This window comes from Acinonyx jubatus, chromosome B2, assembly GCF_027475565.1.
Source record: "Acinonyx jubatus isolate Ajub_Pintada_27869175 chromosome B2, VMU_Ajub_asm_v1.0, whole genome shotgun sequence".
Lineage (NCBI taxonomy): Eukaryota > Metazoa > Chordata > Mammalia > Carnivora > Felidae > Acinonyx > Acinonyx jubatus.
In genome coordinates this window covers 147,365,827-147,390,173 of record NC_069385.1, presented here as the reverse complement: position 1 = coordinate 147,390,173, position 24,347 = coordinate 147,365,827, and the positions used below count along the sequence as shown (strand labels likewise).

The window sequence follows — 24,347 nt, the reverse complement described above, 5'->3', positions numbered from 1 at the left end:
ATTGGATATTCTTCCCTGCTTTGTCAAACATTAGTTGGCCATACATTTTAGGTCCATTTCTGGGTTCTTTATTCTGATCCATTGATCTGAGTGTCTGTTTTTGTGCCAGTACCATACTGTCTTGAAAATTAAAGCTTTGTAATCAGCTTGAAGTCTGGGATTGTGATGCCTCCAGTTTTGGTTTTCTTTTCAAGATTGCTTTGGCTATTCGGGGTCTTTTCTGGTTCCATACAAATTTTAGAATTGTTTTTTCTAGCTCTGTGAAGAATGCTCTTGTTATTTTGATAGGTATTGCATCAAATACTAGCTTTGGGTAGTATTGACATTTTAGCAATATTTTTTCTTCTTATCCAGGAGTATGGAATATTTTTCCATTTTTTGGTGTCTTGAATTTCTTTCATAATCTTTCCATAGTTTTCAGCATATGGATTTTTCACCTCTTTGGTTAGGTTTATTCCTAGGTATTTTATGGTTTTTGGTGCAATTGTAAATGGGATCGATTCCTTGATTTTTCTTTCTTTTGCTTCATTGATGGTGTATAGGAATGTAACCGATTTCTGTGCATTGATTTTATATCCTGCAACTTTGCTGAATTCATGGGTCAGTTGTAGCAGTTTTTTGGTGGAATCTTTTGGGTTTTCCATATAAAGTATCATGTCACCTGCAAAGAGTGAAAGTTTGATCTCCATCTGGCCAATTTGGATGCCTTTTTTTTTGTGTTGTCTGATTGCTGAGGCTAAGACTTCCAATACTCTGTTGAATAACAGTGGTGAGAGTGGACATCTCTGTCTTGTTCCTTATGATCTCAAGGTATGCTCCTTCTATCCCTACTTTCTTGAGGGTTTTTGTCAAGAAAGGATGCTGTATTTTGTCAAATGCTTGCTTGGCATCCATTGAGAGGATCATATGGTTCTTGTCCTTTCTTTTATTGGTGTGATGAATCACACTGATTGTTTCGTGGATATTGAACTAGCCTGCATCCCAGGTATAAATCCCACTTGGTCCCAGTGAATAAGTTTTTTAATGTATTGTTGGATCCACTTGGCTCCTATCTTGTTGAGGATTTTTGCATCCATGTTCATCAGGGAAATTTGTCTATACTTGTCCTTTTTAGTGGGGTCTTTGTCTGGTTGTGGAATTAAGGTAATGCTGGCTTCATAGAAAGAGTTTGGACGTTTTCCTTCAATTTCTATTTTTTGGTACAGTTTCAAGAGAATAGGTGTTAACTCTTCCTTAAATATTTGGTAGAATTCCTCTGGAAAGCCATCTGGCCCTGGACTCTTGTTTTTTAGGGAGTTTTTGATTAATAATTCGATTTCTTTACTGGTTTTGTGTCTGTTCAAACTTTCTGTTTCTTCCTGTGTCAGTTTTGGTGGTTTATATGTTTGTAGGAATTTGTCCACTACTTCTAGATTGCCCATTTTATTGGCATATAATTGTTCATAATATTCTCTTATTATTGTTTTTATTTCTGTTGTGTTGGTTGTGATCTCTCCTCTTTCATTCTTGACTTTATTTGTTTTGGTCATTTCCTTTTTCTTCTTGATCAAACTGGCTATAGGTTGATCAATTTTGTTAATTCTTTCAAAGAACCAACTTCTGGTGTCATTGATCTGTTCTGTGGTTTTTTTTCTTTTGGTTTCAATAGGTTCTGTTTCTGCTCTAATCTTTATTATTTCCCGTCTTCTGCTGGTTTAGGGTTTCTGTTCTTTTTCCAGCTCTTTAACGTGTAAGATTAGGTTGTGTATCTGAGACCTGTCTTCCTTCTTTAGGAAGGCCTTGTTTCCTATATACTTCCCTCTTATGTCTGCCTTTCTCTGTTCCAGAGGTTTTGAGCTGTGGTGTTATCATTTTCATTGTCTTCCGTGTACTTTTCAACTTCCTCTTTAACTTCTTGGTTAGCCCATTCATTCTTTAGTAGGATGTTCTTTAGTCTCTAAGTGTTTGTTATCTTTCCAAATTTGTTCTTGTGGTTGATTTCAAGTTTCACAGTGTTGTGGTCTGAAAATACACACGGTATGATCTTGATCTTTTTGTACTAGTTGATGACTGATTTGTGTTTTAGTATGTGATCTATTCTGGAGAGCTTTCCATGTGCACTAGAGAAGAATATATATTCCACTGCTTGAGGATGAAATGTTCTGAATATATCTCTCTAGTCCATCTCTTCCAATGTGTAATTCAAAGCTATTGTTTTCTTGTTGATTTTCTGTTTATATGATCTGTCCATTGTTGTAAGAGGGGTGTTGAAGTCCCCTACTATTATGTTATTATTATCAATGAGTTTCTTTATGTTTGTGATTAACTGATACATATTTTTGGGTGCTATCATATTTGGAGCATAACTATTTACAATTGTTAAGTCTTCTTGGTGGATAAACCCCTTAATTATGATATATGTCCTACTTCATTTTTTGTTGCAGTCTTTATTTTAATGTATAGATTGTCTGATGTAAGTATGGTTACTCCAGCTTTCTTTTGTTGACCACTAGCATGATAGATGGTTCTCCATCCCCTTACCTTTAATCTGAATGTGTCTTTAGGTCTAAAGTGGGTCTCTTGTAAACAGCATATAGATGGATCTTGTTTTCTTATCCATAATGTTTCCCTCTGTCTTTTGATTGAAGCATTTAGTCCATTGACATTTAGAGTGAGTACTGAAAGGTATGAATTTATTGTCATTATGTTGCTTGTAGAGTTGGAGTTTATGGTGGTGTTCTCTGGTACTTTCTAGTCTTTGTTGCTTTTGGCCTCCCACCCCCTCCATCTTTTCTCCCCTCAGAGAGTCCCCCTGAAAGTTTCTTGCAGGGCTGGTTTAGTGATCATGAATTCCTTTAATTTTTGTTTGTCTGGGAAACTTTTTATTTCTCCTTCTATTTTGAATGACAGCCTTGCTGGATAAAGAATTCTTGGCTGCATATTTTTCTGATTCAGCACACTGAATATATCCTGCCACTCATTTCTGGCCTGTCAAGTTTCTGTGGATCCGTCTTCTGCAAACATGATCTGTGTTCCCTTTCAGGTTAAGGACTTTTTTTTATTTCCCTTGCTGCTTTCATGATTCTCTGCTTGCCTGGGTATTTTGTGAACTTGACTATGATATGCCTTGTTGATGCTCGGTTTTTGTTGCATCTAATAGGAGTCCTCTGTGCTTCCTGGATTTTGGTGACTGTGTCTTTCCTCAGGTTAGGAAAGTTTTCTGCTATGATTTGGGGAAGGGTTATCACATAACCCTTCTACCCCTTTTTTTTCTCTCTTCATTTTCTGGGACCCCTATGATTTTGATGTTCCTTTTTAATGAGTCATTGATTTTATAATTCTTAAATTGTGCTCTTTTGCCATAGTCTTCCTCTTTTTTTCTGCTTCATTATTCTCCATAAGTTTGTCCTCTATTTTGGTGATACTCTGGTCTGACTAATCCTTCCTTACTGCCTTGGCATCTATTCAAGACTGCAGCTCAGTTAGAGCATTTTTGATTTCATCCTGACTAGCTTTTACATCTTTTACCTATGCAGAGAGGGATTCTAATCTGTTTTCAACCCTAGCTAGTATTCTTACTATTGTGATTCTAAATTGTGGTTCAGACATCTTGCTTGTACCTGTGTTGATTAAGTTCCTGGCTGTCGTTTCTTCCTGCTCTTTCACTTGGGGTGAATTCATCCCCCCCCCCCCCGTCATTTTGAAGGGAGAAAAGGAACTAGTAAGGTAAAGAAAAATTAAAATTAAAATTAAAAATTAAAAACAACACACACAGACACAAAAATCCAATAAATGATGCTTGATCCTATGTGTGTTTTGGTCTGGTTGTTGAAAGGAGCTTGATAGATTAGAGAAAAAGGGGAAGGAAGAAAAAGGAAAACATTTGAAAATTTGGAAAAATAAATACAATGAAATAGAATAAAATGAAATGATGGAAGTAAAACAGAATTTGAAAAATTTACAAAAATGTACAAAATATAGTAGAAAAAGCTAAGTAAAATATTTTTAATAAAACTTCAAAATAAAAATAAAATTTTCTGTTTCTGTGTTCAAGAAAAAGAAATCAAAAAGAGAAAAAAAAGGAAGAAAATTGAATAGATGGACCAGCCAATAGACTGAAATACGATTGAAATTATATCGTTTTCCCCTAGAAGTCAGACTATGAAGTAATTTATAGTCCACAAACTAAGCTGGCAGAGATATTTGTGTTCCCGAAGAGGGAGGTTGCTCAAATTGGATGGGGTTTATTGTAATGGCTCTGTTCTCCACTAGATGGTGCTGCTTAGCTGACTGGGGTGGATTCTTTTGGCACCTGTAGGTACCTATGCGCATGCATGGGAGGGGTGAAAATGGCATCACCCAGCTACCCAGCCTCTGGTATCGGAACTCTGTTCTCCTGGATCAGCAATCACACACCCGTCCTTTGTCTCTGGCTTCCATCCACTCCCGGCTTCTACACTGTCCGTGAACAAGCTGTCAGGCTGCCAGGTGACACCTCCCTCTTGAGTTTTATCTTGACCTGCTCAGATCCTCTCTGGGAGGGGCTTGCTGAGCAATGGTCGGGTGCTGGCCCACCCCCAAGAATGTTTGTGAGACCACGCTGCTGCCAATGCCCAGAGACTGCCTCTGGGTGCCAGCCCACCCCAGAAAATGTTCCCGTGATTGTGTAGCAGCAGCGTTTCAGGGATTATGAAAAATCACAACACACATCTGGCACCAGGCTTCACCCTTAAGGACCTTGTTCTAGTACCAGCCAATGTGGTTGTTCTCCCAGAGTCCACTGGGACCAGGTGGCTGCACAGCCTCTACCGAATGTCCTTCCAGCTGGGGACTGCTTCTCCCCATGTGGCTCAGACCCGACTCTGCTCCTGGGGATTCGCCCTTCCCACCAGAGCACCTCCAGGTATCGAGCTGTGGAGTTTCAGACTCTGTGCCCCACCGTGTTTATAGAGTCTTAATGGAATTTAAACCGTCTCCTTTCTCCTTTCTCCCTTTTTAGTTCAGTTGCTCGGCTGCTTCCACTTTCTCTCCAGCTGCTTTGGGGGGTGTTTTTCCTGTACTCTGCCCTCAACTCCGTCCTCTCTCCACACACAAAAATGGCTCCCTGCCCTTCACAGCTTCTCTCTTCCCCAGTTCACTTGTCTGCGTTGTGTACCTGCCAAGTTCTGTGGTTCAGGTGGTGCAGATTGTTGTGTTAATCCTCAAATCAGGTTTTCAGGTGTGTAGTTGATTTAATGTTGATCAGGCTGCATTTCAGAGACGCAAGATGCCAAAAAAAACCTTCCATGCTGTTCTACCATTTGGCTCCTGGCCTCAGGTTTTATGCTGTTCTTTTTCTAGCTTCTTTAGGTACAAGGTTAGATTGTGTATTTGGGACCTTTCTTCTCTTGAGTGAGGCCTGAGAAGAAAAGCATGATAGCAGGGTTGTAATTCTTTCCCTCCTCCGGATGCCCAGAGTGTCAGTTCCCCACATAACTATCAGGATGGGATCCTCCTGGAATGTGAATACCTGAGAACATCCAAGTCTAAGAATCTTTTTAGAAGGAGATAGTTTATCACCTTAGGCAGAATATGCTAAAGGAAACTAGAAGTTACGGATCTTTGAGAAACAGCAACAAAGTACCCATCAACTTCCCTCCATTTTTCTTATTGATTATTTGTAAGGCTCCTGATGAACTCATAATCAATTTGAACTTAAATACAAAGACTAGTTTAATTTAAATAAACCATGTACATTTTATTAACAACAAGATAATATTTTAAATTATTTGAGGACACCATTAAAACCAATGGCTATAAACTGTACAGTGTTTCAAAGGATTTGAGGTTTTTCTCCCCCATCCACATTAGAAGTTTGGTAGAATTTGGTGGCCCTCATTTATATTCACACTAAAGATTAGAATGTGCCTAATTATTAGCTCTGTGATTCCATAAAATTGGTTATGAATGAAATTAAATGAAGAACGTATTTACATATTTATATTTAATATTAAGCAAGTGAATGCATTCTTTTTTTTCACTTTAGCGATAATTTATTACAGCCAGCATGAGTTACTTGGTAAATATGCTCTCATATGTTTTTATTTTTTATTTATTTAGTTTTTAATGAAATTTATTGTCAAATTGGTTTCCATACAACACCCAGTGCTCATCCCAACAGGTGCCCTCCTCAATACCCATCATCCACCCTCTCCTCCCTCCCACCCCCATCAACCCTCAGTTGATTCTCAGTTTTTAAGAGTGTCTTATGCTTTGGCTCTCTCCCTCTCTAACTTCTTTTTTTTTCTTCCCCTCCCCCATAGACTTCTGTTAAGTTTCTCAGGATCCACATAAGAGTGAAAACATATGGTATCTGTCCTTCTTTGTATGACTTACTTCACTTAGTATAACACTCTCCAGTTCCATCCATGTTGCTACAAAAGGCCATATTTCTTTCTTTCTCATTGCCACATAGTATTCCATTGTGTATGTAAACCACGATTTCTTTATCCATTCATCAGCTGATGAACATTTAGGCTCTTTCCATAATTTGGCTATTGTTGAGAGTGCTGCCATAAACATTGGGGTACAAGTGCCCCTATGCATCAGTACTCCTGTATCCCTTGGGCAAATTCCTAGCAGTGCTACTGCTGGGTCATAGGGTAGGTCTATTTTTAATTTTGTGAGGAAGCTCCACACTGTTTTCCAGAGTGGCTTCACCAGTTTGCATTCCCACCAACAGTGCAAGAGGGTTCCCATTTCTCCACATCCTCTCCAGCATCTATAGTCTCTTGATTTGTTCATTTTAGCCGCTCTGACTGGTGTGAGGTGATATGAGTGTGGTTTTGATTTGTATTTCCATGATGAGGAGCGACGTTGAGCATTTTTTCATGTGCCTGTTGGTCATCTGGATGTCTTCGTTAGAGAAATGTCTATTCATGTTTTCTGCCCCTTTCTTCACTGGGTTATTTGTTTTTCAGGTGTGGAGTTTGGTGAGCTCTCTATAGATTTTGGATACTAGCCTTTTGTCCGAGATGTCATTTGCAAATATCTTTTCCCATTCCGTTTGTTGCCTTTTAGTTTTGTTGGTTGTTTCCTTTGCTGTGCAGAAGCTTTTTAGGTATGTATCTTTTTGTAATGTTTATGTATTTATTTTTGAGAGAGAGTGTGTGACTGGGGGAAGGGCAGAGAGAGAGGAAGACAGAATCCCAAGCAGGCTCCACACTGTGTGCAGAACCCAATGTGGGGCTCAAACTCACAAACTGTGAGATCATGACCTGAGCCCAAATCAAGAGTTGGACGCCTAACTGACTGAGCCACCCAGAAACCCCTCATTATTTTATTCTTACGGTGTGTTTATGAGATGGAAACATGGTTTGTTTCTATTCCCTTTTCTGACCAGGTGTGAGTTAGGGGATATTCAGGTTGTATATATAGAGAAAATGTTATTAGGTAAAATAAAAATAAACAGAATATACAAAACAAAAAATGCCATTTTCTATACTAATTACCATCAAAAAAGAACATAACTGAAGTGACATCTCACAAAATACTATTTGACAATAATAAGTGAGAGAACAGGTATCCAATGTGAGAGGTTGTTGCACATTGAGACTGTATAAAATACCATATTAATTCACTGTATTAGGAATGATTTTGTGCTAGACTTCAAAAGTCTTAGGGGCATTAAAAATATCCCCATTAAATGGATAAAGAAATTGTGGTTTATATACACAATGGAGTACTATGTGGCAATGAGAAATAATGAAATATGGCCCTTTGTAACAACATGGATGGAACTGGAGAGTGTGATGCTAAGTGAAATAAGCCATACAGAGAAAGACAGATACCATATGTTTTCACTCTTAAGTGGATCCTGAGAAATTTAACAGAAACCCATGGGGTAGCGAAAGGAAAAAACAACAACAAAAAAGAGGTTAGAGTGGGAGAGAGCCAAAGCATAAGAGACTCTTAAAAACTGAGAACAAACTGAGAGCTGATGGGGGGTGGGAGGGAGGGGAGGGTGGGTGATGGGTATTGAGGAGGGCACCTTTTGGGATGAGCACTGGGTGTGGTATGGAAACCAATTTGACAATAAATTAAAAAAATAAAAAAAATAAAATGGATCAATATAAAAAATTAAAAAAAAATGGATCCATATAAAACAAAAAAAAATGTCCCCATAAACTGGTACTTTTAAGCATCTGTGGGTCAAAAGGGAAACACTGTCACTCAACGGTGGTGTTTTCAGCGTGTCTCTGATTGATTTTTACTTGTTTTACTACCATAACAGCAACAGCAACAACAACAAGGAAGAAGAAGAAAAACCTGGTGTAGCTTTCACAAATACAATCCTTTAGTTACAGAGGCAATGTTGCCGAAATGTTTATTTGCAGAACTAGTAGTGAGATTTTGAATGTAACTGAATTCTTCGAATAAGTGTATTCTAGGTCATAAATCCTTATATCTGAATGCATTTTGGAGATTCTGTTGTACTATATTTTAAAACACGTAAGATGTGAGCAAATCCAGTGGTGTGGAATCATGAGGTACGTATTTCTAAGAACGTCTCTCCCTCTCTGCTCCTCTTTCTGATGGCTCTACCTCTTTTCCCTCATCCCCCTTTCCTCTAAACTGTACATCTTCTAGCTTGATTTCAGGAATAGAATTTCATGATTCATCACCTACTTATAACTTATAACCCAGTGCTCATCCCAACAAGTCCCCTCCTTTATGCCCATCACCCGTCTAGTCATCCCCTGCCCACCTCCCATTCCGGCAACCCTCAGTTTGCTCTCTGTATTTTAAGTCACGTATGGCTTGCCTCCCTCTCTGTTTTTGTCTTAGTTTTCCTTCCTATGTTCATCCGTTGTGTTCCTTAAATTCCACATATGAGTGAAATCATAGTATTTTTCTTTCACCAGCTTATTGTGCTTAGCATAATGCTCTCTATTTCTATCCGTGTTCTTGCATATGGCAAGATTTCATTCTTGTTGATCTCCGAGTAATATTCCATTGTATATATATATTCCACATCTCCTTTATCCATTCATCAGTTGGTGGACATTTGGGCTCTCTCTACACCCTGGCTATTGTTGATAGTGCTGCTATACACGTTGGGGTGCATGTGCCCTTTGGAATCAGCACTTTTGGAGAGCATTTGGATAAATGCCCTCATAAGGTAATTCTATTTTTAATTTTTTGAGGAATCTCCAATTGTTTTCCAGGGTGGCTGCAAACAGTTTGCATTTCCTCCAGTGGTGCAAAAGAGTTCCTCTTCCTCCACATCCTCGCCAACATCTGTTGTTGCCTGAGTTGTTAATTTTAGCCATTCTCACGGTCGTGAGATGTATCTCATTGTGGATTGGATTTGTACTTCCCTGATGATGTGTGATGTTGAGCATCTTTTCATGTGTCTCTGAGCCATATGGATGTCTTCCTTGGAAAAGCTTCTATTCCTGTCTTCTGCCCGTTTCTTCACTGGATCATTTGATTTTGGAGTGTTGAGTTTCCTACATTCTTTATAGATTTTGGATACTAACCCTTTATCTGATCTGTCATTTGCAAATATCTTCTCCCATTCCATCTGTTGCCTTTTAGTTTTGCTGATTGTTTCCTTTGCTGTGCAGGACCTTTTTGTCTTGATGAGGTCCCAATAGTTCATTTTTGCTTTGGTTTCCCTTGCCTCTGGAGACATGTCCAGAAAGAAGTTGCTGTGGCCAAAATCAGAGAGGTTTTGCCTGCGTTCTCCTTGAGGATTTTGTTGGCTTCCTGTCTTAAGTGTAGGTCTTTCATCCATTTAGAGTTCATTTTTGTGTGTGGTGTAAGAAAGTGGTCCAGTTTCATTTTTCTGCATGTCGCTGTGTAGTTTTCCCAACACCATTTGCTGAAGAGACTGTCTTTATTCCATGGGATCTTCTTTCCCGCTTTGTCAAAGATTAGGTGGCCATACCTAATGGTTTGTGGGTCTCTTTCTGGGTTCTCTCTTCTGTTCTGTGGATATATGTGTTTGTATTCATGCCAGTGCCATACTGTCTTGTTGAATACAGTTTGGTAATACAGCTCAAGGTCCAGAATTGTGATGCTTCCACTTTTGGGTTTTTTTTTCAACATGACTTTGGCAATTCAGGGTGTTTGTGGTTCTATACAAATTTTAGAATTGTTTGTTCTAGTTCTGTCAGGAATACTGGTGTTATTTGAGAGGGATTGCATTAAATGCGTAGGTTTCTTTGGGTAGTATCAACATTTTAGTGATATTTGTTCTTCCTACCCAGGAGCCTAGAATGTTTTCCATTTCTTTGTGTCTTCTTCAATTTTGTTCATAAGCTTCCTACAGTTTTCAGCATATAGATCTTTCACCTCTTTGGCTAGGATTATTAGGTATTTTAAGGGGTTTGGTGCAATTGTAAATAACATTTACTTCTTTATTTCTCTTTCTGCTCCTTCATTATTGGTGTATAGAAATGCGACCAATTTCTGTACATTGATTTTATATCCTGTGACTTTGCTGAACTCATGTATCAGTTCTAGCCATTTTTTGGTGGAATCTGTTGGGTTTTCCATGTAGAGTATCATGTCATCTGCGATGAGTAAACTCTTGACTTCCTCCTTGCCTATTTGAATGCCCTTTATTTCTTTTTGTTGTCTGATTGCTGAGGCTAGGACTTCCAACACTATGCTGAATAAGAGTGGAGAGAGTGGACATCCCCACCGTGTTCCTGACCTTAGGGGAAAAGCCCTCAGTTTCTCCCCATTGTGGATCATAGTAACTGTGGGTTTTTTGCATATGGCCTCTATGATCTTGAGGTCTATTCCTTCTATCCTTACTTTCTTTTTCTGCATGTATTGTGAGGATCATAGGGTTCTTATCCTTCTTGTATTAATGTGATGTATCACATTGATTTATTTGTGGACAGTGAACCAGCCCTGCATCCCAGGTATAAATCCCACGTGATAGTGGTGCAGAATTCTTTTAATGTATTGTTGGATCCAGTTTGCTGGTATCTTTTTGAGAACTTTTGCATCCATGTTCATTAGGGAAATTGGTCTGTGATTCTCCTTTTTAGTGGGGCCTTTATCTGGTTTTGGAATCAAGGTACTGCTTACCTGATAGAATGAGTTTGGAAGTTTTCCTTCCATTTCTATTTTTTGGAGCAGCTTCAAAAAAGTAGGTGTTAACTCTTCCTTAAATGTTTGCTAGAATTCCCTAGGAAAGCCATCCCACCCTAGACTTGTTTGGGAAGATTTTTGATTACTGATTCAAGTGTTTTACAGATTATGGGTGTGTTCACATTTTCTATTTCCTCCTGGTTCAGTTTTGGTAGTTGATAGGTTCCTAGGAATTTGTCCATTTCTTCCAGATTGCCCATTTTATTGGGGTATAATTGCTCATCATATTCTCTTATTATTGTTTGTATTTATGCTGTGTTGGTTGTGACCTCTCCTCTTTCATTCATGATTTAGTTGAGTCCTTTCCTTTTTTTTTTCCCTCAGTCTGTCTAGGGGCTTATTGATTTCATTAATTCTTTCACATAACGAGGTCCTCATCTCATTGATCTGTTCTACTGGTTTTCTTATTTTGATATCATTGATTTCTGCCCTCATCTTTATTATTTCCTGTCTTCTGGTGGTTTGAGGCTTTATTTTCTGTTCTTCTTCCAACTCGCTTAGGTGTAAGATTAGGTTGTGTATTTGAGGTCTTTCTTCCTTCTTTAGGAAGGCCTAGATTGCTATATACTCCCTCTTATGACCACCCTTGCTACATCCCAGAGGATTGGACAGTCATGTTTTCACTTTCATTGTGTTCCATATACTTTTTAATTTCCTCCTTAAATTCTTGGTTACCCCTTTCATTCTTTAGTAGGATGTTCTTTAATCCCCAAGTATGCTTGGTCTTTGCAAATTTTTCCTTCTGGTTGGTTTCAAGTTTCATAGCATTGTACTTCGAAAATATGTATGGTATGATCTTGATATTTTTGTGCTTGTTGAGGGCTGATGTGACCCAGCATCTGATCCATTCCAGAGAATGATTCATGTGCACTGGAGAAGAATGCATATTCTGCTGCTATAGGATGAAATGTTCTGAACATATCTGTTAACTCCATCTGGTCCAGTGTGTCACTCAAAGCCATTGTTTCTTTGTTGATGTTATGCTTAGATGATCTGTCCTTTGCTGTAATTGGGGTACTGAAGTCCCCTAGTATTATGACATTATTATCAATGAGTTTCTTTTTGTTTGTGATTAAGTGATTTATATATTTGGGTGTCTAATGTTGGGGGCATAAATATTTACAATCGTTAGGTCTTCGTAATGGGTAGACCCCTTAATTATAATATAATGCCCTTCTTTCATCCCTTGTGGCAGTCTTTGTTTTAAAATCTAGTTTGTCTTATACAACTATGGCTATTCCAGCTTTCTTTTGACATCCAGTAGCATGATAGATTGTTCTCCATCCCCTTCCTTTCAATTCGTAGGTGTCTTTAGATGTAAAATGAGTCTTTGTAAGCAGCATATGATGGGACTTGTTTTCTTATCCATTCTGATACCCTAAGTCTTTTCATTCGAGAATTAACTCCATTTACATTTAGTGAGATGTATGTACATTTTACAGTACTAGTAAGCATAGACTGAAAGACTGTATTTCCTATGACTGATACAAACACAGGTCCATTATTTGATTTTTTTTTAATCTTAAAAACTAATGATTTACTTTTTGTGACAATGTGGAACTAAATTGATAAAACTATGGAAATTTCATGGGTACATCATTTATTCAAAGAGTTTTGATAAAATGTCATGGCCATGTCTTTTTATATGATCAATATACCCCCACCAACAGTTTTTTTTTTTTTTAGATATTGTATAAATTGCTAAATGCTTGGTCTTGACAGGAAACACGTGGTAAGAAAGGATGGACCCGAAAAATGGAAGTTCTTTCAAGGGCTTTATCCTGCTGGGTTTCTCTGACCGGCCTCAGCTGGAGCGAGTCCTCTTTGTGGTTCTTCTCATCTTCTATCTGCTCACCCTGCTGGGAAACACAACCATTATTGTGTTGTCCCTCCTGGACCCACACCTGCAGACTCCCATGTACTTTTTCCTGTCCAACCTAAGCTTTCTGGACCTGTGTTACACGACCAGCACTGTTCCTCAGCTGCTGGTACATCTCAGGGGAACAGACAAATCTATCTCCTTCGCTGTCTGTGTAGCTCAACTGTTTGTCTATCTAGGGTTGGGAGGCACAGAATGTATTCTGTTAGGGGTGATGGCATTTGACCACTATGCAGCCATCTGTATGCCCCTGCACTACACAGTGATCATGCACCCCCGCTTCTGTGCCCTGATGGCTTCTGCATCATGGTTCATTGGTTTTGTCAACTCCTCATTGCAGATGGTGCTCCCCTTCCTTGTACCACTATGTGGGAGAAATAAAATAGAGCACTTCTTTTGTGAGATCCCCCCACTGCTCAAGCTTGCCCGTGTTGACACCACTGTGAATGAGTCTGAGCTCTTCTCTGTCAGTGTGATCATTGTCCTCATACCTATGGCATTAATCACATTCTCCTATGGTCAGATTGTCAGGGCAATGTTAAGAATAAAGTCAGTTTTGGGGCAGAGGAAAGCTTTTGGGACATGTGGGTCCCACCTCACCGTGGTCTCCCTGTTCTATGGCACAGGCATCTACATTTACCTTCAGCCCAGCAACAACTACTCCCAGGATCAGGGCAAGTTCATTTCTCTCTTCTACACCATCGTCACCCCTATGGTCAACCCCTTCATATATACCCTGCGGAACAAGGATGTGACGGGAGCAATGAGGAAGGTGTGTGTAGGGACTATGACTCCAGATGACTGAGGGGAAGACCCTTTCATGGAAGACTTTGAATGCCAGAGTCTTTATGATTTCTGTGTCCTCAACATTTCCCCTGACAACTCTCAAGGGAAGTTTCTTAATTTCTTCTTTTATGCAAGTGAGTGTTCAAACTCTAAGTTCATGGACGCAGTGCAGCCTTCAGAGATGCTGAGTTTGTGTACCTAGACCATCTGCAGCATATTAATATTGTAAAAAGTTCCACATGATTTTCTTAGTTCACCCCCATTTGGGAACACTATTCCGTTTCTAATTGCAAGACAGTGACACACACACCATGAAAGCATACCAATATAAGAATAAAAACCACCAGAACATGGTATTCAATATTTATATTGCAGCAGATTCTAGGAATTGCTGGAGGCTATTGCTTCTTCTCGCAGTCAGATCACGGCTCTATTACAACGTCTGTGGCCTGACTGGATCACATCTTTTTCCCCGAAGTAGGAGGACAACTGTGGGAAAAACAAATTTTAGCTGAGAGAAAACATGCCAACATCTATCCTGATAGAGCTATTCAGATATCAAGCCATGGTGTAATGTTGCCATTGTGATACTGTTTTCGTTTTGAAACACAAGTCTTTGTTTTTCAAAAAAAATTTATCTTTAGAATTGCTTTTTATTATTTTAGTTTTCAATTAAATTTTTATTGTTAAAATTATTAATTGAATAATATTATTTATTTTTATTGTTTTATTAATTTTTTATTGTTTTATTTATTAATTATTGTTAAGATTATTAATGGAATGCCATTAGAGTTAACCTACAGTGTTATATTCCTTTCTGGTGTACAATATAGTGATTCCACATTTCCATCATCACATGTACTCTCTTTAATCTCCATCACCTATTTAAACCCACCACCCCAGGCCCTTCCCTGTGGCACCAGTGACCCCAAAGATGGGAAGGGAGATTCTCAGTTACATTCGTCCCTACCTTCGTAGCCCTGTCCTGGCCTTAGGGCTGTCACACGTTAGCATAACGGCAGCGTGTGCAGTGTAGGGTGACTGCACTCTGAACACGCCCTCTGCATCCTGCTAAACTCACTCCTGGATCAGCCATCAGAGCGCAGTCACCCCTGTGAGACCCTCCTGTACCTCCTAGTCTGCACACTTCGCAGCTACTGTTTGCCAGAGTCCTGCTCTGACCAGGCTCACGGAGGAGGCAGGAGCAGGTCACAGACCCCTGGCAACTCCCCACTTTGCAGGCGACTGCTTTTTGGATGCTTGTTTTGTGGCACAGGTGAGATTTCTTTCACTTCGTGGTGTTATGGCATGTTTGAGATCTGATGGTGCAGACTGGGAACCACTTTGCATGGATACGTGGTTCACCGGGAAGGGGGGCTGGGTGTAAATGCAGAAAAGAGAGGGTAAATGACTGGAGGTCAGAGGATCAGGGGAAGGGGTCCCTGAGGTGACCTTAGGGACCGGACACTGGTTTTGGTTAGGAGACATTTCCTTTCTTCCCCAAGGTTCTTCTAGCTGTTTTGGAATTAAAGTGACATGAGGAAGTAAAAGGAGAAAAACACCCAGAATTTTAGTACCTGATGGAATCTTGAACCACTCAAGAGCTCCATGGAACAGACTCACCCCATTTTGATGTCATTATACATACACACAAGGTAAACATTTAGAAATGCCATCTTTCAGTGTCTGCATTGAAATTTGGATCACACATGAGAGGGCTGCGTTTGTAGATGGGATAATGAAAGAACATGTTCATTTATCAACTTTGTAGGGAGATTTTTGTATTAAATAGCTATAAAATATGACCTTAGGAGAGGAAGTTTAAGTGTGATAAAAGAAATGAATGATATCTCTTGTGGTTATTTATTTTTTCTTAGATAAACTAAGATACGACAGATGCAGAACACTCAGCAAACTTAAGAAGTACAAATGTGGTATAATGAAATTATTGCCACCATCGTGTTAGCTAACACCTCTATCACATTATGTTATTACCTGCCATAGACTCTAAGTCTAAAGTTCTCTTTTGGCTGGCAAAAGAGAGGATGCAGGATTAAAAGGAGAGATGGCTAATGTCTGGGGAAAAGGACAAGAGCCCTGAATAAGGGTCCTTGCCCCATATTTGTTCAGATCAGAAGGCTTACAAATGTGATGGGCATGTACAAAGAGACAAAGAAACTGTGAACACTAACTTGAGGACGTGAGGGGGAAAAGGGGGTCTTGAAGATACATGCTGTTTGGGGTTTGGGTCAATATAAAACAAAATCCAGGCACCAGGCAGATAGATAGATGGTTGTTAACAGCAGACAGGAGGCGCCATGCCTGTTTATCTTTGCCAGCCTAGGGGATGAGACAAATAGGGGGAATAACCTCAGGGTTGACAAGACACCTTTTCTTTTGTCAACCATCTCCATTCCAGGCTGCTTTGCCTGCAGCGCAGCGGTCCATAGTCCAATTCACCAATTTGCCTAACCTGGCCCTATTTTCCTATGAAAGCAGCTTTCTGCTGTAGTACTAAACTTGGGGTGCTTTCACCCTGAATATCTAATCTTGTTATTCCTGTGTATTGTGCACCTTTGTTCCAATTCTATTTCAGGCCATTGCTTCTCTCTCTCTACTTTTGGGGGTTCGGCACTCTATTTGGGGGTGCCTTTGTACCTCCCTATTCTTGGCACCTTTGTGCCTCCCTATTCTTAGAGTGCCAATCTGTTTTCCCCAAACTCAGGTGTGAGCATTTTATGACTTTGTGTTTCTTTATGCCTTGTTAACCCATCGGTGTAGCCCCCGGGGGATTCTTAATTTTATCCCCCACAATTACCATTTGTTCTTCATGGTGAGAACATTTGAGATATACTCTTCTAGCCACTTTCAAGTTGATAATACAATAATATTAATCATAATCACCATGCTGGACGTTAGATGCTCAAGACTTATTCATCTTATGACTGGTGTTTGTACCTTTTGTCCAACATCTCCCACTTCCCATACCCCTTAGTCTCTGGTAACCACCATTCTACTGCCTGTATATACAAGCTATGCTTTCCTGGTTTCCACAAATATGTGAGATCACACAGTCCCTGTCTTTCTCTTCTGACTGGTTTCACTCAGGATAATGCCCTCAAGACCCATCCATTTTGTTGCAAAAGGCAGGATTTCCTTCTTTCTCATGGCTGAATAATAATCCTTTAGATACATATGCCACATCTTCTTTGTTTAATTTATTATTTAAGTTCATGTTAGTTAACTTATAGTGTAGTATTGATTTCAGGAGTAGAACCCACTTACATATGATACATCACTTACGTATGATACCCAGTGCTCATCCTGACAAGTGCTGTATTATGCCCATCACCCATTGAGCCCATCTCTCCATGCACCTCCCCTCCAGCAACTCTCAGTTTTAACTCTGTATTTAAGAGTCTCTTATGGTTTGTCTCCTTCTCTGTTTTTATCTTATTTTTCCTTCCCTTCCCCTGTGTTCATCTGTTGGAATTTCTTAAATTCCACATATGAGTATAATCATGTATTTGTCTTTCTCTGCATGACTTATTTTTAGCATGATACACTCTAGTTCTATCCACATTTGTTGTTGCAAATGGAAAGATTTCATTCTATTCTATCTCGAGTAGTATTCCCTTGTAACAATATACAACATCTTCTTTATCACTTCATCTGTTGGTGGGCATTTGGGCTCTTTGTATAATTTGGCTATTGTGCATAATGCTGCTATAAACATTGGGGTGCACATGCCCCTTCAAATCAGCATTTTTGTATCTTTTGCATATATACCCAGTAGTGCAATTGCTGGGTCATAGTGTAGTACTATTTTTAATTTTTTGAGGAACATACATATTGTTTTCCAGAGTGGTTGTGCCAGTTTGTATTTCTACCAACAGTGCAAGAGGGTTCCCTTTCTCCCTGTCCTCAACAACATCTATTATTTTATGAGTTGTTCATTTTAGCCATTCTGACAGGTGTGAGGTGGTATCTCATTGTGGTTTGGATTTGTATTTCCTTGATGTGATGTTGAGCATCTTTTCATGTGTCTGTTAGTCATCTGGATGTCTTCTTTGGCAAAGTGTCTCTTCATGTCTTCTGCCAACTTCTTCCCTGGTTTATTTGTTTTTTGGGGGGTTTATTATTTGAGTTTCATAAGTTCTTTAGAGATTTTAGATACTATTCCTTTATCTGATATGTTTTGCAGGTATCTCTCCCATTTGTTGGATGCCTTTTAATTTTGTTGATTGTTTCCTTCACTCTCCAGAAGCTTTTTATCCTGATGAGGTCCCAATAGTTTGTTTTTGCTTTTGTTTCCCTTGACTCCGAGGCATGTCTAGTAAGAGGTTGCTGAGGTCAAGATCAAAGAGGTTTTTGCCTGCTTTCTCCCAGAGGATTTTGATGGCTTCCTCTCTTACATTTAGGTCTTTCATCCATTTTGAGTTTATTTTTGTGTATGGTGTAAGGAAGTGATCCAGGTTCATCCTTCTGCATGTCACTGTCCAGTTTGCCCAGCACCATTTGCTGAAGAGACTGCCTTTTTTCCATTGGATATTCTTTCTTGCATTGTCAAAGATTAGTTGGCCATACTCTTGTGGGTCCACTTCTGGGTTTTCTATTCTGTTACATTGATCTACATGTCTGTTTATTATGCCAGTACCATACTGCCTTGGTGACTACAGCTTTGTAATAGAGTTTGATTCTGGAATCATGATACCTCCAGCTTTGCTTTTCTTTCTCAGGATTGCTTTGGCACATTTGAGTCTTTATTGTTCCATAGAAATTTTAGGATTGTTGGTCTAGCTCTGTGAAAAATGTTGGTGATATTTTGATAGGGTTGCATTAAATGTTAGGTTGCTTTGGGTGGTATAGATATTTAGCAATATTTGTTCTTCTAATCCATGAGCTTGGAAGGTTGATCGCTTTCTTTGTGTCCTCTTTAGTTTCTTTCATAGGTGTTCTATAGTTTTCAAGGTACAGATCTTTTACCTCTTTAGTTAAGTTAATTTCTAGGTGAAATTATGGTTTTTTGTGCAATTGTAAATAGGATCCATTCCTTGATTTATTTTTCTGCTGCTTCATTATTGGTGTATGAAAATGCAACAGATGTTTGTATGTTAATTTTATACCCTGTGACTTTGCTGAATTCATGTATTAGTTCTAGTGGGTTTTTGGTAGAGTCTTTCAGGTTTTGACATAGAGCATCATGTCATCTGCAAATAGGGAAAGTTTGACTCCTTCCTTGCCGATTTGTATGCCCTTTATTTCTTTTCGATGTATGTGGTTGATGCTAAAACTTCCTGTCCTATGTTAAGTAGTATTGGTGAGACTGGGCATCCTTGTCTTATTCCCGAGTGTAGAAGAAAAGCTCTCAGTTTTACCCCATAGAGATGATATTACCTGTGGGTCTTTCATATACGGTCTTTATGATGTTGAGGTATATCCCATCTATTCCCATGTGGTTGAGGGTGTTTACCAAGAATGGATGCTGCATTTTGTCAAATGCTTTTTATGCATCTCTTGACAGGATCTTATGCTTCTTATCCTTTCTTGATTAATGTAGTATATCACGTTGATTGCTAAGTGAATAGTGGATTGATATGTGAATATTGAATCAGCCCTGCAGCCCAGGAATAAATCACACTTGGTTGTGATGAATAATTCCTTTATTGTGCTGTTGAATTTGATTTGCTATGTCTTGTTGAGCATTTTTGCATCCATGTTCATCAGGGACTGGCCTATAATTCTCCTTTTTAGTGGGATAATTGTCTGATTTTGGTATCAAGGTAATGCTGGATTCATAGGATGAGATTGGAAGCTTTCCTTCCATTTTTGTTTTTTTGCAAAAGTTTGAGATGAATAGGTATTAACTCTTCCTTAAATGTTGGGTAGAATTCCTGTGGGAGGCCATCTGACCCAGGACTCTTGTTTGTTGGGAGACTTGTGGTTACTAATTCCATTTTTTTGTTTTTTGTTTTTTGGGTTTTTTTTTTTGCTGGTTATGGGTATGTTCACATTTTCTACGTCTTACTGTTTTTGTTTTGGTAGTTTGTGAGTTTCTAGAAATTTGTCAATATCTTCTAGATGGCCTGTTTGTTGGCGTATAATTTTTCAAAGTATTCCCTTATAATTGTTTGTATTTCTCTGATGTTTGTTGTGACCTGTCCTCTTTCACTCATGATTTTATTTGTTTGGTTCCTCTCTCTCCTTTTTGAGAAGTCTGGCTAGAAGTTTATCAAGTTTGTTTATTCTTACAAAGAACCAGCTCTCAGTTTCGTTGGTCTGTTCTACTGTTTTTTGTTGTTTCTATATAGTTTACTTTTGCCCTAATCTTTATTATTTCACTTCCTCTGCTGCTCTTAGGCTTTATTTGCTGTTCCTTTTCTAGCTCCTTCAGGTGTGACCTTAGATTGCATATTTGGGACCTTTCTTGCTTCTCGAGGGAGGCCTGGGGAGAAGAGCATTACTAGCAGATCTGTAATTCCCTCCCCCTCCAGGACACCCGGAGGGTGCTGTCTTTGTCACTTCTCCCCCCTTAACTTTGAAGATGGAATCTATTGGGTATGGAAATAACAGATAATTCAAATCTAAGCATGTTTCTAACAGGAGGTAGTTTATCTCTTTAGGCTGAAAATGATAAAGGAAACTAAGTTATAGATCTTCGAGAAATAACCACAAAGTACCCATCTCCTTCCTTCCATGTCTCTTGTTGTTTGTTTAGAAGTCTCCTGATAACTCAGAATCAATTTGAACCTAAATGCAAAGACTAGCTGAGTTTACATAAACCATATGCATTTCATTAAAAACACAGGTAATTTTTAAAATTGTTTGAGCACATCATTAAAACCTATAGCTATAGACTCAATCGTGGTTTAGAAGATTTGAGATTTTTTCCCCCTTTAACCACAATAGAAGTTTGGTAGAATTTTGTTGCCCTCTTTTATATTCGTGCTAAAAGTTAGAATGTGCCTAGTTAATAGCTTTGTGATCCATATAATTTGGTATGAATGAAATTAAATGAGGAATTTATTTACATATTTACATTTGGAATTAAGTAAGTGAATGGATTCTTCCTTATGTATTTATATGTAAATATTTTGGGCAGTTGTGAGGAAAAAATCTTAAGTGTTTTGTAAAACTACTAGGTCATTCACAGATGGGAGCTAAGGTAGCTGGGAGGGCTAGCGAGATACTTGTCCTCTGTGAGGTATGTGAACTAATAGAAGAGACAGATTAGGTCTCCTCTGACTTTGTCCTCCATAGTCATTGTCCCTGAGGATTGCCATATCTGGGCAGCTCAGTGACAAGGGCTCATTAAGAGTGTGGGGCATCTGTTCCCCAGAGATGTCAGCAGGGGAAGGGACTTGGTTCTGTGTGCCAGCCCAGCCCCAGCTCAGAGTCAAAGCACCCTCTCACCTGCTCATAAGGGTCTCACAGTCACATGCGCAGGTCATTGTATTCAGGAACGATACTGAGAGTTTGTGACTGCCTTCATCTTCTACCTCTGAGAGCCAACGTGCAGATCTCTGGTACCACATGAGGATCTGTGAAGTCATCCTGAGAAAGTGTCCTTTTGCTTAAGAAAAATGTATGGATGACTCAGTGCTGGTATAGTCAGCCTTTGCATTTACTGCAGATACTGATTCTCCATGTCCATGTTCCTATCCCCAGAACTGTATTTAGGCAGTAACTTGGAATGGATTTAGGGAGATAGCTTTGAATCCACAGGGAGAGTAAATAAAGGTGAGTGAAATATAATTTGGTCTCTGTGTTACTCTAGGAATTGTCAAGTTAGTTTATTTCCAGTTACTATTGTTCTTGAAACAAAAAAGCTAAATAGTTTGCATATATGATCAATTGCCTAAAGTAACAAACTGTGGAAGTTCACCAAATGTAAGAATTAAATGTAATTGTTCATTATGAATGCCAGCAAGTCATTCCTAGACATTTGATTCTATGTAGTACATGCATCGCACCTGTGTATACACATGTGGAATATAATTAAATATGGCTGTGTACTGGGAATAAAATATTCCCTTCAAAAATAGAATAATACAGTATGCATATATGTAAAACTGTTAGATATATGCATCTATGTTTTTCCATTGTTCCATGTTGTCTGTGTAATTAGATTATATTTCCTCTCTATGCTAAAAATTATTGTATTTGTCATCTTAAATATTTAATTTCTCCCTTAACAGTTACCAAAATGTCTAAAATATGCATGGAGTTTTAAAATTGCTATGTTGAAAATTACAACAGGGAAGTTTTCTGAATATTTTCATTTTGTGAATATCACGTCAATGCATCTATGTTTTGACTTTATTGTTAGCAAGAAAAGCTGATCCTTTTAAGTGAGTGCAAATAGCAATATGATGAAGAAAAAGGTAGTAAGAAACCTGAATGTTTACTTAATTGATGAATTAGAGAAATGAAAAGTTGGGTGTGCATGTGTATGTATGTGTGTGTGTGTGTGATTGTACTGCACCGTGGTGTGTAAAGTACACTAGGTCCCATCCTTCTATCCTTGCACACGAAAATGAACGGACTCTTGTATGGATGCTGTTGGTGACCTGCCCAGACGCTCTTTACCTGCTGGGGCTCCAATCCAAACCCTAGTTGGTATGAGTGTGGGCTCCAAGTTTCACAGCCATTCCCTTCGTGACAGAATTGCCCTCAGCTGAAAGGGAGCCACATTGCCAGGCGGTCTGGGGAACATGGTGGGGGCAGCTCAAAGACAGTGACACACTATGGGATGTACAAAAGGTCCCAACGCCAAGGCAGGACTGAATCTGATGCAATCCATGCTCCAGAGTCATGCTGTCCAATACTTTAGTAAGTAGCCACAGGAAGCTAATTCAGTTTAAATTCATTAAAATTAAATAGAGTTTAAAATCTAGTTTCTTGTGGCACCTGGGTGACTCTGTTGGTAAGCGTCTGTCTTTGGCCCAAGTCATGATCTCACATTTCATGAGTTTGAGGGCTACTGTGGGGGTCTGTGCTGACAATTCAGAGTCTGGAGCCTACGTTGGATTCTGTGTATCCCTCTCTCTACCTCTCTCCCACTCACACTCTTTCTCTCTTGAAAATCAAAAATGATAAAATAAGATATAATAAAATAAAATTCAGTTTCTTAGCTAGGACATTTAAAAATTTTTAATGTTTATTTTTTAGAGAGAGAAAGAGAGAGCATGAATAGGGTAGGGCGGAGAGAGAGACACACACACACAGAATCTGAAGCAGGCTCCGATGAAGGGCTCGAACCTTGTGAACTGTGAAATCATGACCTGAGCCAAAATTGGACACTTAACTGACTGAGCCACCCAGGCACCCCTTAGATAGGACATTTTAAATGCTCAAGTATGACAGGTGGAGAGTGGGCATAGTATTGGACAGTGAGGAGAGAGTATTTCTACCTTCACAGATGGATGCTTCTATTGGAGAGTTCTGTCCAGCATCTCATGGGATCAGGCTCCTGCTCTGTTCCACTGGAGACCACATCCTTGCTTAGGAACATTCTCTGCTGTTTTCCTTCCCTCACCCCGTTTATCCTGAGAGCATTCCCTGAATAAACAACTTGCAATGGAAACCCTACCTCATCATCTTCCATGGTACCTACCCTACAGCCTTGTCAGTGTTCATCACATCTGTCATTTCCTATGTAGTGATGGCTGTATCCCTCATTTTCTCACCCTCCCTCTCATCAGGGGCCTGTTCTCATATGTCTGAGGTCAGCTCAGACCCATGGGACAGAAGCATCATGAAAGTGACAATAGCGATTCAGTTGTAGCACTGAGGCTGCGCAAATCTTGCCCCCATGTTTTCAGGACTTATTCAGGAACTGGATACGGCACAGTGTGTAGGTCAAATATATCCGTGAATGTTATATATTTGAAATATCTTAAATAGAGACATTGTATTGAGATCTTTTGTCTTTAAAATGTGTAGTGTGCACACTGAGTATCCAGTGTGAAAATATGTACTCTTGCACTAAAATTTTAGAGTTTTGTGTCAGTGTTGAACAATTATTCAAACTGTCAACTACTACTCTATCACTTATGTGTGTCAGTACTAAGCCTTTAACCTCTTTCATTGCTGCCTGATCTCTTAATTATTATTGTAAAATTGTGTTCTTGTGAGATGTCATTTCAATTGTATACGTTTTTTGATGGTAATCATTACATAGAATGCCACTTGTTTTATAGAATCTGTTTTTATTTTAATATGTTTCCCTTTCTGTATATAATTTATGCCCTTTTCAAGTGTTTATTTTTTGTATGTAAAGTAATAATTTATGTATAATTTTTAAAACTGATTTTTCTGTATCATAATTTCATGACGTGTGGTCCACATTCTTTTATATATATTTGTATTGAAACCCACACATACACATATAATCCTGTAGAGCAGCAAGAAATTTGTACCAGTTCCTTTCTCCAGGGATTTATCTTTTCTCAATTGTCTTCCTAGTCCTTATCGGTATGATAATGTTAAAATGTATCATTATTTTTTTCTAATGGTGCAGTATTATATTGGTGTTTGTTTGGATCAGTTAGCA

General features: G+C 38.9%; 1 pseudogene; it reads left to right on the top strand.

The window, feature by feature from the left end:
- The first annotated feature begins 9,098 nt into the window (after positions 1-9,098).
- Positions 9,099-14,506, top strand: LOC106983412 (putative olfactory receptor 2B8; annotated as a pseudogene).
- Positions 14,507-24,347: the final 9,841 nt, after the last annotated feature.